Source organism: Anas platyrhynchos, chromosome 32, assembly GCF_047663525.1.
Source record: "Anas platyrhynchos isolate ZD024472 breed Pekin duck chromosome 32, IASCAAS_PekinDuck_T2T, whole genome shotgun sequence".
NCBI classification, from domain to species: Eukaryota; Metazoa; Chordata; class Aves; order Anseriformes; family Anatidae; genus Anas; species Anas platyrhynchos.
Window position 1 is genome coordinate 2,586,571 of NC_092619.1, and position 12,693 is coordinate 2,599,263.

Here is a 12,693-nt window from a genome sequence, read left to right on the forward strand (position 1 = left end):
CTGCTGTGAGAAAGAGAGCAAAAATAAAGACCTGGGTAGCACAGCCTGCATAGGAAATGGTTGTGGTGTCCCACAGGGAGTTGGCCATGGCTTTGGGAACAGTGGTGGAGATGGAGCCTAGATCAAGGAGGGCAAGGTTGAGGAGGAAGAAGTACATGCGGGTGTGGAGGCGGTGGTTGCAGGCCACGGCTGTGAGGATGAGTCCGTTGCCCAGGAGGGCAGCCAGGTAGATGCCCAAGAAGAGCCCGAAGTGCAGGAGCTGCAGCTGGCGTGTGTCTGCAAATGGCAGGAGGAGGAACTCTGTGGGGAAGCTGCTGTTGGACATTTGCTGCCTCTGGGCATGGTTGCCTGTCCATGGAGGAAAAAACAGAGAAAAGTTAGGCTAACTTCCCTGAGCAACCCGCCTGCTTCTCTAAAAGAAATCACTGTCCCCAGAGCAGAATGAGGAATATGTGAGCTCATTCTCCCACCCTCCCAACTCAATGACACCATACCTATCATTTTAAGATGAAGCTTGAGCAGTTTGTTCCCAAGAAGACACCCTCAGGGCAAGGCCTTTACATTCGGTGTCAGAACAGAAACTTACACCCACCTGCACCCCAGACAAAGAGAGTGGGAGAACCACACACAGGTTTAGAAATAAGAAAGAACATTGCAGTGGTCCAACCTGCTGACAGACAGAAAGGGAGATGGGCATGTAGGGAAGCCTTTAGCTTACTAAGCTTGCATGCACCTAGAGAAGTGACACTGCAGGGCAAGTACTCTTATAATACTGATAACTGCATATCACCTTGCAGGACACAGGCTCCTCTCCTCTTCTGGAAGTCCATCTGAGGAGGAGGTGGCTCATGCCCTAAAGCCCCAGAGGGCAGACGCTGTGCTGGGTGTCAGAGGAGAGCAGGGGGCTGCTGCAGAGAAAGTGCCCACACTGCAGGCCTGACAGGGAGTGCCTGAATCCCCTCTCCCTTGGAGTTTCAGGCAGTTCCCTCTCTCCTCCCTGCCCCTGCCTCAATCTGTCCCTGCTGGGATCTTCTTCCCTGTCCCCATATCTCCTCTGTGCCATTGCTCACAGACCCATCCCATCCACAGTGTACTCACATCTGCCTTGTAGACGCCTCCTGTCCCAGGGTAATTTTCAGGGATATGTCCATGTTTTCAAAGGCTATGGAGCAGCTCAGACCTAAAAGACCTTACAATAACTTACAATAACTGGGGTCTCAGTGCCTTCATCCAAAGGGAGGAATAAATTCCATCTCTAACTGCCACCCACAAAGCAGGAGGAGAAATCTCAAAGCACAGAATATTTGTCTTCAAGAAACTCTTCCTCTGAACTTTCCTTTGAGGAATCTACTCTGAGGTGTTCTGGGGGTGCTAAGTAGCTGTGAGAAGCCTTCCCCAGGCAGCAGCCTCTGGGCGACAGTAGCTTCAGTGTACCAACAGGACCCTGCCCTGCCGGGGGGGGCTCCTTCCACCCACAGCTTCTCCCCACAGCACCCTAGGCAGCTCCCCAGGCAGGCTGAGTGCTGAGCATGGCAGGCAGCAGAGGCCCTGTCCCAGCACTTCTCTTCCTTCTGTTCAATCAACTGCACTCTCAGCTTGATGTCATCAGCAAACTTGCTGATGGTGCACTCAACCCCACGGTCTATTTCATTGATGAAGAATTTCAATAGTCCCAGTCCTTGGAGAGACCCCCGAGGTAAACCTCTCTTCACCTGCCTCCAACTTGGAGATGGAGCCATTGACCACCACTCTCTTGGTGTGACCTTCAAGCCAATTCCTTACCCACTGAGTGGTTCAACCCTCAAGCAATTCAAGAGACTACTAGAGCACGATGAGGATAAGTTTCTGGTGCAGACATTTGGACCAGGATGGATTCTCCAATTTGGAGACCAGGATGTCATGTGGGACCATGTCAAATGCCTTACAGAAGTCCATGTAGATGGCATCGGTCAGTCTTCCTTTGTCAACTGATGCAGTCGTTTCATTGTAGAAAACCAGCAGTTTGGTCAGGCATGATTTGCCTTTACTGAAGCCATTCTGGCTGTCTCGGATCACATCTTTCTTCCTCTTTCTCTTGCACCTGCCTTGATATTGCTTCCAGGAGGACCTTCCAGGAGGAGCTTAGCTTAGGGATATGGTTTAGTGGGGACTGCTAGTGTTAGGTCAGAGGTTGGACTCGGTGATATTGAGGTCTCTTCCAACCTAGAAATTCTGTGATTCTGTGATTTCCCAAGATCTTGTCAGGCACAGAGGTGAGGCTCATCAGTCTGTAGTTCCCCATGTCCTTTTTCTACCCTTTTTAAAAATGGGAATGATGTTTCCCTTTTTCCAGTCACCTGACTGCATGACCTTTTTAAATATGATGGAAAGAATCTTGGCAACTGCATCAGCCAGTTCGTTCAGGACCCTGGGATGCAAGTCATCAGGCCCCGTAGACTTGCATGTCTTTACTTTCATCAGGTGGTCTCAAACCTGCTCTTCACTTACAGTGGGTGAGACTTGACTCCCTCAGCCTCCATTTACAGGTTCAAGGAAACGAAAGACAGACACACTCTCCTTTGCCTTTCTTTTCTGGCCAATGTACCTCTAGAATCCCTTCCTGTTATTCTTTGCATCCCTTGCCAAGCTCAGTTCTGTCTGTGCCTTGACTTTCCTGATCCCATCCCTGTATATCCGGACTGCATCCCTGTACTCTTCCCTGGCCACATGTCTCCATTTCCACTGCCTGTGCATTTCCTTCTTGTGCCTCAGTTTGACCATCAGGTCCTTGCTCAGATGCCCCAGTTGTCTGCCCTCCCCACCCACTTTCTTATGAAGGAGGATGGAGAGTTCCTTTGCTCTAAGGAGAACATTCTTAAAGAGTGGCCAGCTCTGTTCAGCTTCTTTGGCAGGGGGATTGTAATTGGGTGATCTATAAGGTGCCTTCCAAGTCAAACCATTCTAAGATTCTATGATTCTATTGGACCTGATGGGATTCACCCATGAGAGTGGAAGGAGCTGGCTGATGTCCTTGCAAGGCCACTCTTGGTCATCTTGGATCAATTCTGGTGACTAGCAGAAGTGCCCCAAGACTGGAGGAAACCAAATGTCCATCTTTGCTGCAAGAATGGAAAGGAGGAGGGCCCAGGGAAGTGCAGGTTGCTTAGGCTCCACTCCATCCCTGGGAAGGTGATGGAGCAGCTCATCGTGGAACCCTGTTCCAGGCACAGGCACTACAATAAAATCATCAAGAGCAGTTGGGATGTCTTCATGTAGGGGAAGTCACTCTTGACCAACTGGGACATGAAATGCCCCGATGAAATGACTGGCCTAGAAGAAGAGGGCACAGCAGTGGATATCGATACACTTTGACTACAGTAAAGTTGCATGGTGGATTAAACCTGGTAGGCAGCTAAGCAGCACAGCTCTATGAGCTCATTCCTCCTACCTAGTGGGATGTTTTGAAAAGAACCGAAGACTAAAAGTGAAAAAAAAAAAAAAAAAAAAAAAGGAAAAAAAAAGTGGGCTGGAATAAAAACAGTTTAATAGCTAGATGTGCACACAAGCAACGACAAGAAGAACAAAAGAACCAACCAACAAACAAACAAAAAACAGAACTTATTATTCACCATTTGCCATTGACAGGCAGATGTTTAGCTATTTGCAGTGCTTCATCATGTGTAACCAGTCAATATGAAGGCAGATACCATACTTCCTAATGTTCCTCACACCACCAATAAAAGACAAAAACAGATTTTGCTAGTGTTGCTTAAATAGCTAAATAAATGTCTATCATTTTATTCACGTCTCAGCTCAGCAGACACATGGACTTAGTAGAGCAGGTCCAGAGGAGGACCACAAAGTGAGCTAGAGCACATTTGCTAAAATAAGAGACTGGAAGAATGATGATGATGATGATTACCAGGGAATGTAGGGATAGCACAAGGGGCAATGGCTTTCAAGTAAAAAAGGGAGATTTAGATTAAATACTAGATATTCACATATATATGAACCATGTCTACACAGCATCAAGGGTTTTGGTTTCTCATCCTGCCCCCAATGACATGTAGTTGGGGGTGTGCAAAACATTGTGAAGTTTGTGTCCTGGGCTGCATCAAAAGAGGAATGGCCAGGAGACCAAGTAAGGTGATTGTCCCCTTCTACTCTGCCCTCGTGAGGTCCCGCCTGGAGTACTGCGTTCAGGTTTGGGGACCCCAGCACAAGAAAGATGTGGACCTGTTAGAGCAAGTTCAGAGGAGGGCCACAAAGATGATCAGAGGGCTGGAGCTCCTCTCCTATGAAAAAAGGCTGAGAGAGCTGGGGATGTTCAGACTGGAGAAGAGAAGGTTCTGAAGAGACCTCATTGTGTCCTTTCAGTACTTAAAGGGGTCTTGAAAAAAGGATGGAGATGGACTCTTTACTCGAGTTGATAATGACAGGGCAAGAGGGAAAGGTCTTCAAGTAACTGAGGATAGATTTAGACTAGACGTTAGGAGGAAATTCTTGACTGCATAGATAGTCACTGGAAGAGGTTGCACAGAGAAATTGTGGATCCCCCATCCTTAGAGGTGTTCAAGGCCAGACTGGAGAAGTCCCTGGGCAACCTGATCTAGTAGGTGGCATGCCTGCTTAAGGCACGTACATCGGAACAAGAAGATCTTTTAGGTCCCATTCAACCTAAGCCATTTTGTGATTCTTTGACACAGCAAGGACAACTAATTGAAGCACGCCCTGCAGCCCACTACACCACTAACAAAAGTATGCCATGCACAAGAAGGACACCTCCAGTGAAGACAGCCTGAGAAAGTTAGGATTGCTTAGCCTTGAGAAGACTCCAGTAGACGTTATTGTGGCCTTCCAATACACAAATGGGGTTTAGCCAAGTCTGTAGTGATTAGAATAGTTCAGTTGGAAGGGACCTTCAAAGGTCAACTTCCTGACCTCTTAAGGGTTAAACAAAAATTAGAGACTATGTATGAGGGTATTGTCCAAATGCCTCTTGAGCACTGACAGACATGGGCCATCAACCAGGTCTCTAGGAAGCCTGTTCCAGTGTTTGACCACCCTCACAGTACAGAAATTTTTCCTAATGCCCCATCTGAACGTCCCCTGGTGCATCTATGAGCCATTCCCACGTTGCGGGATCAGTTACAAGAGAGAAAAGCTCATCCCCTCCTTCAACACTTCCCCCTCCCAGGAAGTTGTTGAGAACAATGAGGTCAGTCCTCAGCCTTCTTTTCTCCAGACCAGATGGCCAAAGGGTCCTCAGGCTGTCCTCCTAGGACATGTCCTTTTACCAGCATTTCCCCTTTTTCCTTGGTTTCCCAGCTGACAATGTTGGGAAACCCTCTCTCCATGCTCTCACCAGTCAGTGTGACTGACCAGGTTTGGTTCCCTCCACTGCTTCCTTTATCACTTGTTGGTCATGTTTGTGTCCCTGGATGTGTTGTGGTTTATCCGCAGGAGGTAACCAAGCTCCCCACAGCCACTCTCAGCCTCACTCTCCTTAGCAGAACAGATGGAGAAAAATAGGAGAGAGCTGTAGAGACTCTTTATCAGGGAGCATAGTGCTAGGACAACAAGTTTTAAATTAAAAGAGAGTAGATTTAGATCAGATCTAAGGAAGAAATTATTCACACAAAGGGTGGTGAGACACTGGAAGAGATTACACAGAGAAGTTGTAGATGCCCCCTCCCTGGTAGCGTTCAATGTAAGGGTGTATGAGAGCTTGAAAAACCCAATCTCGTGGGATTAGCCCCTACCCATGGATAGGGGGCTGGAACTAGATAGTCTTTAATGTCCTGTCTAATGCAAAGCATTCTATGGTTCTAAGATCCTGGAGGCCTACAATTCCTAGAATCATAGAAACATTAAGGTTGGAAAAGACCTCCAAATCAACCGTCACCCAACCACCAATATTACCCTCTAAACAATGTCCCTAAGCACCAAGTGTTCCTTAAACATCCCCATGGATGGTGACTCCACCACCTCCCTGAGCAACCCATTCAAAAGCCTAACCAAAATGGTCAAAGATCAGGGTGGACGGAACCTTGAGCAACCTGGTCTAGTGAAGGGTGCCCCTCCCCATGGCAGGGGGGTTGGGACTAGATGGTGTCTAAGGTTCATTCAGACCCAAAGGATTCTAGGATACAATGATCCTGCAGGACAACAACTGGTTGTGTAGCTTATGTACACAGGGGGATTTCAGTCTCTGTCAAAAAGTTTCTCCCGTTTAATATCAACAAATATTTGGAATAAATGCGATGCAGCCTCCCTGTCACTTTGTGGGTGTCCGGTCTCCTAATGGGACAAGAAAAGAATACTCTCATGCGAAACCCTTCCTTTGAATTAGGGGAAAACACACTACTGGAAATAAGTGCTCATCCCCAGCTGAGAGAAAAAAATCAGTGATTGCATCAGCCTGTTTCAAAGTTGATTCCTCTGGAGGTCCAAGGACTTGTCAAGAGCTCCCTGTGTTGCTGAGCTGGGCTGGGCTCATGGGCCCAAGGGGAGCTCCTGGCGAGCGGGCAGCACTGCAGAGAGACAGCTCTGCCCAGGAGCAGCTCCTATGCACAGCACAGCAGCAGGGCTGGGGGCACTGCCTGCAGGGGACAAGGGCCGCTGAGAGAAGGGAGGGAGATGTTAAAGGCAGTGTGGAGGGGGGATGCTGAGAGCTCACTGCAGGAGAAATCTTCACAGTCTTGAGCAGGGTAAGTCTCTGGCTGCAGGGCAACGCAGCTGTTGTTCCTGGTGCCATCTCCAGATTTGCTGGCAAATCCCATAGCCTATGGGAGCTGTCAGGAGGACTCTACTGTCTCTACTGTATGAATGACATAATCCAGAGCAGGGTTAACCAGACGCAGCTGTCAGAAGTACAGGACATGGGGGTTCATTCATATGGGGCCGGCTACAGGCTGTGCAGCTGGGGTGCAGGCAGGGGTAGCCAGGGCTGTGGTGAAGAACAGGGTCCCTGCTGTGCCCCAGGGGCTGTGTGCTGAGGCAGGGCCTCTGCTTCCTGCCAGGCTCAGCATTCAGCCTGCCTGGGCAGCTGCCCAGGACACTGCGGGGAGAAGCTGCATGTGGAAAGAAGCTCCCAGGCAGGGCAGGGCATGGCAGGGTCCTGGTGCTGCCTGCAGACTTCTGCCTGGGTTAGGCAGCTCACAGCTCCATGACACCCCCAGACCATGTCAGAGAGGATTCTTCAAAAGGAAGGTCAAGTCTGAGGCTTTCCTGAAGCTGTGCTTTTACCTCTCTTTGGTTCATCAGGATGGGAATGGAAACAGAGTTGTACAGAGATTTCATGTCACCCCAGATTTTATGAGGAACCTCAGAAAGTGCTTTCAGTACCAAGAGTCCTTCAGAATGCAGCAGCACCACCTTCCCAATTTCATCAGGGCTTTTGTGACCTGCTGTTCAGCACTTGTACACACTGATAGGGTGCAGGGCAGAGCTGAGCACAGCAGATGGGATGGGTTCTAGGAGCACTGGCAGGGCACAGATGTGGCGACAGAGAAGCAGCTCCTGGCAGGAACGGCTGCAGGCAGCAGAGATCAGCAGAGAAAGAGGGAACTGCAAAGGGAAAGCCTGCTGCAGAGGACATATAGGCACCTCCTGCCATCCCCTGCAATGCAGGATCCAACCCTGAGCTACCCCCCTCAGCTCTCCTCTCTCACCCAGCAGAGCCTCTGCCCTCTGGGCTGGAGGGTCCTGGGTAGCAGCTTCCTCCTGTGTAGCCAGAGCCCCAGAAGAAGGCAGATCTTCCTTTCCTGTTATGTGCCCTGTCCCAGTGCTCAGCAATGGGCTGAGAGCCACTGCTCTGCCATGGTGCTGCCTGGCAGGCAGCAGGCATGGCTTGGCAGGGTGACCCCTTTCTGCTTGCTCATCTGTCTCTCCCCTCCCCTCTTTCGGTCATGCTGCTTGTCCTTTTCCTTCCACCTGTTTCAGTCTTTCTGTTCAGCTGGGGCTCTTGGGTGTGTCAGCTCCTTGGGGTGGTGGGGAGGGGTTCAGCTGAGGATCAGACACTGGTGCTCAGGAGGTGTCTGCAGGGGAACAAGGTGCCAAAGGGCCCTTCTAACCTGTGGAGATCCTGGCAGGGCAGTCAAGAGGACTGAGAAATGATCTGGCTCTGCCTTCGCAAGTACTGATCCTTAGGGCACTTCACATTGGCCCGAAGACAAGGATGGTTACCCCTTTGAGAACATTGCACAGGTGTAGTGGGAGAAGCTAAGCCTGATGGAATGGCATCAGTATGACTCTGTGTCACAGCCCATCTGCTGAAGAATGAGCATGAAGCTACTCCACAGCCTCTCTGTACGATGGGTACAATTCACCAAGGGCACACAGCACAGCGACAGTGTTGTTTCCTCCATCCTGCTCTCTCCAGTTCTCATGCCTGGAGAGAAAGAGCAGGGGACAGGCTGAGGTGAGAACAGGCTTTGTCTCAGTGGTTACTGGCTCCGTCACTTGGTCACTGAAGAAGGTGAAGAGGAAGGACTCTACGGCTACCTGAAAGGAAGTTGTGTGGTGCTGAGGGTCAGCCGCTTCGCGCAGATAACCAGCAGTAGGACAAGGGGGAATTGCCTCAAGTTGCACCAGGGGAGGTTCAGGTTGGAAATTAGGAGCAATGTTTTTCCCAGAAAGAGTGGTCAGGCATTGGAATGGCTTGCCAGGGAGGTGTTGGAGTCACCGTCCCTGGAGGTGTTTCACAAAAGCTTGGACGTAATACTTAAGGCCATAGTTTAGTGGGTGATATTGGTGATAGGAGAATGGTTGGGCCGGATGATGTTGGAGGTTTTTTCCAACCTTAACGATTCTATGATTATAAGTGGAAGAATCCCTCCCAGTGATCTTGTCTCAGGGGCAGATGGCCATGGGTGCCAACATAAATGCTGAATGCTGGCCTTGGAATTTAGTCCCACATGGACAAAGCTACGAATTCCCTTCTCAAATCTCAGGCCATCCACCAACAGGAACCTCCCCAGAAGTGGGGGCCTCTCTGTGAGGAAGCCTCCAGGTTCCTCACAGTGCACTCAACCAACAGAGAGCAGATTGCCAGATGGGTAGCCGTAAATATACCATCCTGAGATGGGGAGAATGAAAGTGGGTGTGCAAAGGGCCTGTGAGAAATGAAGTAGGTTTTTCTCAAAAACCCTGTCTTAATTGTCTATGTCTTTACCTACATGGACAGCCAACCATGCCCAGAGGCAGAAAATGTCCAACAGCAGCTTCCCCACAGAATTCCTCCTCCTGCCATTCTCAGACACGCGTGAGCTGCAGTTCCTGCACTTTGGGCTCTTCCTGGGCATCTACCTGGCTGCCCTCCTGGGCAACGGACTCATCCTCACAGCCGTAGCCTGTGACCACCACCTCCACACCCCCATGTACTTCTTCCTCTTCAACCTCTCTCTCATTGACCTGGGCACTATTACCACCACTGTTCCCAAAGCCATGGCCAATTCCCTGTGGGACATCAGGACGATCTCCTATGCAGGTTGTGCTACCCAGCTTTTTATGTTTGCCATCTTTCTCACAGCAGAGTTTTCTCTCCTTACTATCATGGCCTACGACCGCTACGTTGCTATCTGCAAACCCCTGCACTATGGGACAACAATGGACAGCAGAACTTGTGTCAACATGGCAGCAGCTGCCTGGGGCAGTGGTGTTCTCAATGCTGTGCTGCACACTGCCAATACCTTTTCTCTGCCCCTCTGCCAAGGCAATGCCCTGGACCAGTTCTTCTGTGAGATTCCCCAGATCCTCAAGCTCTCCTGCACTGATGCCTATCTCCAGGAAATTGGGCTTCTTGTGGTTAGTGCTGTTTTAGCATCTGGCTGTTTTGTTTTCCTTGTGCTGTCCTATGTGCAGATCTTCAGGTCAGTGCTGAGGATGCCCTCAGAGCAGGGCAGGCACAAAGCCTTTTCCACGTGCCTCCCTCACCTGGCTGTTGTCTGCCTGTTTCTCAGCACTGCTATATTTACCTACCTGAAGCCCCCCTCCATCTCTTTGCCATCTCTCGACCTTTTGCTGGCAGTTCTGTACTCGGTGGTGCCTCCAGCAGTGAACCCCCTCATCTACAGCATGAAGAACAAGGAGCTCAAGGTTGCAGTTAGGAAACAAATATGTGGGATATTTTTCAATACTCATAAAGATCCCTTCACCCTCCAATAATGAATCCTAGTATATCCCCTTCCAGGCTTGTGTTTATAACTTCCCTTCCCTTCCCTTCCCTTCCCTTCCCTTCCCTTCCCTTCCCTTCCCTTCCCTTCCCTTCCCTTCCCTTCCCTTCCCTTCCCTTCCCTTCCCTTCCCTTCCCTTCCCTTCCCTTCCCTTCCCTTCCCTTCCCTTCCCTTCCCTTCCCTTCCCTTCCCATTTCCTTTCCTTTTTTATTGTCATTATGACTGCTTGTGTTCATTACATTCCTACATAAATATTTTAATTCCCCCCACTACTATGAATGAATGAAACTGTTCTGTCTCATATGGAGGCTGTATAAATGTGCAACAACACTTTAAGTGAGTCAGTGAAGACTTTCTCATAACATCTGTGTAATAAAATGTAATCACACAAGTTCAATGCAAGGCCTCATGCACCACAGCCCCTCACTTTGCAGAGCAGCACTGCCAGCTCAGTGGCTATGGACAGCATGGGCAGGTGCTTCATGAATGGCTGCTCAGGCCAGCCCAAATGTTCTGGGCTGGGGCAAGTCTGTGTGGGACATGGGGTGTACTGGGAGCAGAGCAGTGTGCTGAGTGTGTGCAGTGGTGCTGCCTGAGGATCTCCAGGGCCAAGCTGGGGGTGGCGGTGGAGGGGAGTGTCAGGGCATCTCCTGCAGCAAGGACACTGCCACTGACCTCATGTGTTTCATGGGCTGGGCTGGGAAGAGGCCTCCTGAGAACAACAGCTCCTTTTAGCACTGTGGATGCTGGCGATGAGGTCACTTCTGTCCCAGCACCTGTCTGGCCAACAGCACGGAGGCAGAGCCTCTGAGGTCATAAAGGCCCTCAGAAAGCTGCCCCCAACAGGGTGATGTATCTTGTGAGGACAGGGGAAAGGTGGGTGAATAAAGGTGGGAAATCTGGTGGAGAAAAGAGGGACTTGGTTAACAGAAAGGAAAGACCTGGAAGAGGTGGGAGGGGTTCAGGCAAGGCTGTGTTGCTGCAACACTTACTAGGAAAACATCCATGTCAAGCCCTGGCAATATTTCTAAGCAGTAACTGTAAGCCCTACCCCTACATCTAAATGCTATCCCTCTCTCTGCAAGGAATCCACTACTCTTACCCCGAACCTCAAACCTCACCTGGCGTGGGTTAGCAAATCCTAAATCCATAAGGCCTTACCATACACTCAACTCATTTCTCACCCTATTCCTCAGCCTTTCATCCCTAGCATTGAATTCCAGCCTTAACATGATTCCTCAACAGAGCCCTGAAGAAAATCCCAACAAATAACATCGTCTCTACACTACAGACAGACAGAACCCAAAGCAGTAAACACAGGCCTCCCTCTAATACTCTGCCCAACCACTAACCCTGGAAGGCAAGATCTAATCCCTAAACCATAACCTGAACACCTAAGCCCCAAATCCTGCATTCCTGCGGTCTAATCACCTAACTGAAGCAGTTTGACCTCATGAGGCTGGGCAGAGCTTGAGAGGTCCTACAGCAATCGCTTGGTCTTGGAGGAGGCAGGTGAGGTGACATGGATGTGGTCAGGTCACAGGACTGAAGGAGGCGATGAGTGGGGATGTTCTGCTGAGATCAGCTGTGATTCAGGGTCTGAGGAGGCAGCAGGAGGCCCATGGCTGTACAGGTGTGTGTTGGGGCACATTCTCAAAGGTTGTTTGACTATTACTTGAATTCTACAGGCTGGAAATACTGCACTGAGCACTTTGGGGATCTGTCCAGCCCAAAGCAGGGTTAGCACATGCCCTGAGCCAAGCTCCAGTATCTCTGCAGAGACCCCTTAGTCCTGGAATGTCCAAGGTGTGTGTCACCCAATGTGTCCTGTAGGGAAATGTACAGGTGTGCAGAGGTGGCCTGTGGTAGTGCAGTCCCTGTTGCACTGGGATGTGTGTGGGTGTGTTTGGGTTTGGTACAAACAGCTGGGCTGGTTTCTAACCTCCCACCTAAGCACAAGTGACAAGTAGCTCAACCCCTGCCAAAACCCTCCTTGTTTTATCTCATCCATGGAGGGCAGAGCCAAAAAAACCTCAGAGCAGTTCTCCCAGGGTTTGCCTCTGCTAGCAGGCCTTGATGTGCCTTGCCATTGCCAGCTCATGGGTCTGCTGCTGCTTGTCTGGGCTCTGTTTTTACTTTGCGGGTGGGAGGTTGTATTGGACTTAGATGGAAAATGTTTTGTAGCAGGGGGCAGCTGCAGGGTTGGTGTCTGTGAGGAGAGTCCAGAAGCTGCCCCTTCGTAGACAACAGCCACTTCCAGCTGGCTCCAAAGGGGACATGCTGCTGGCCAAACTCAGCCAATGAGTAATGCTGTTTGTACATCTGTGAGAGCTTTTTAAAGAATGGGGTTGAAAATTACATGAGAATCATAGAATCATAGAATCATAGGATATTCTATGATTCTATGATTCTATGATTCTATGAGGGAATAGCCGGGAGAAGATTGAGAAACTGTGAGAGAAAACAACCCTGCAGACACCAAGGTCAGTGAAGAAAGAGGGTGAGGTGGTGCTCCAGGTGCTGGAGAAAGTGTTCCCCT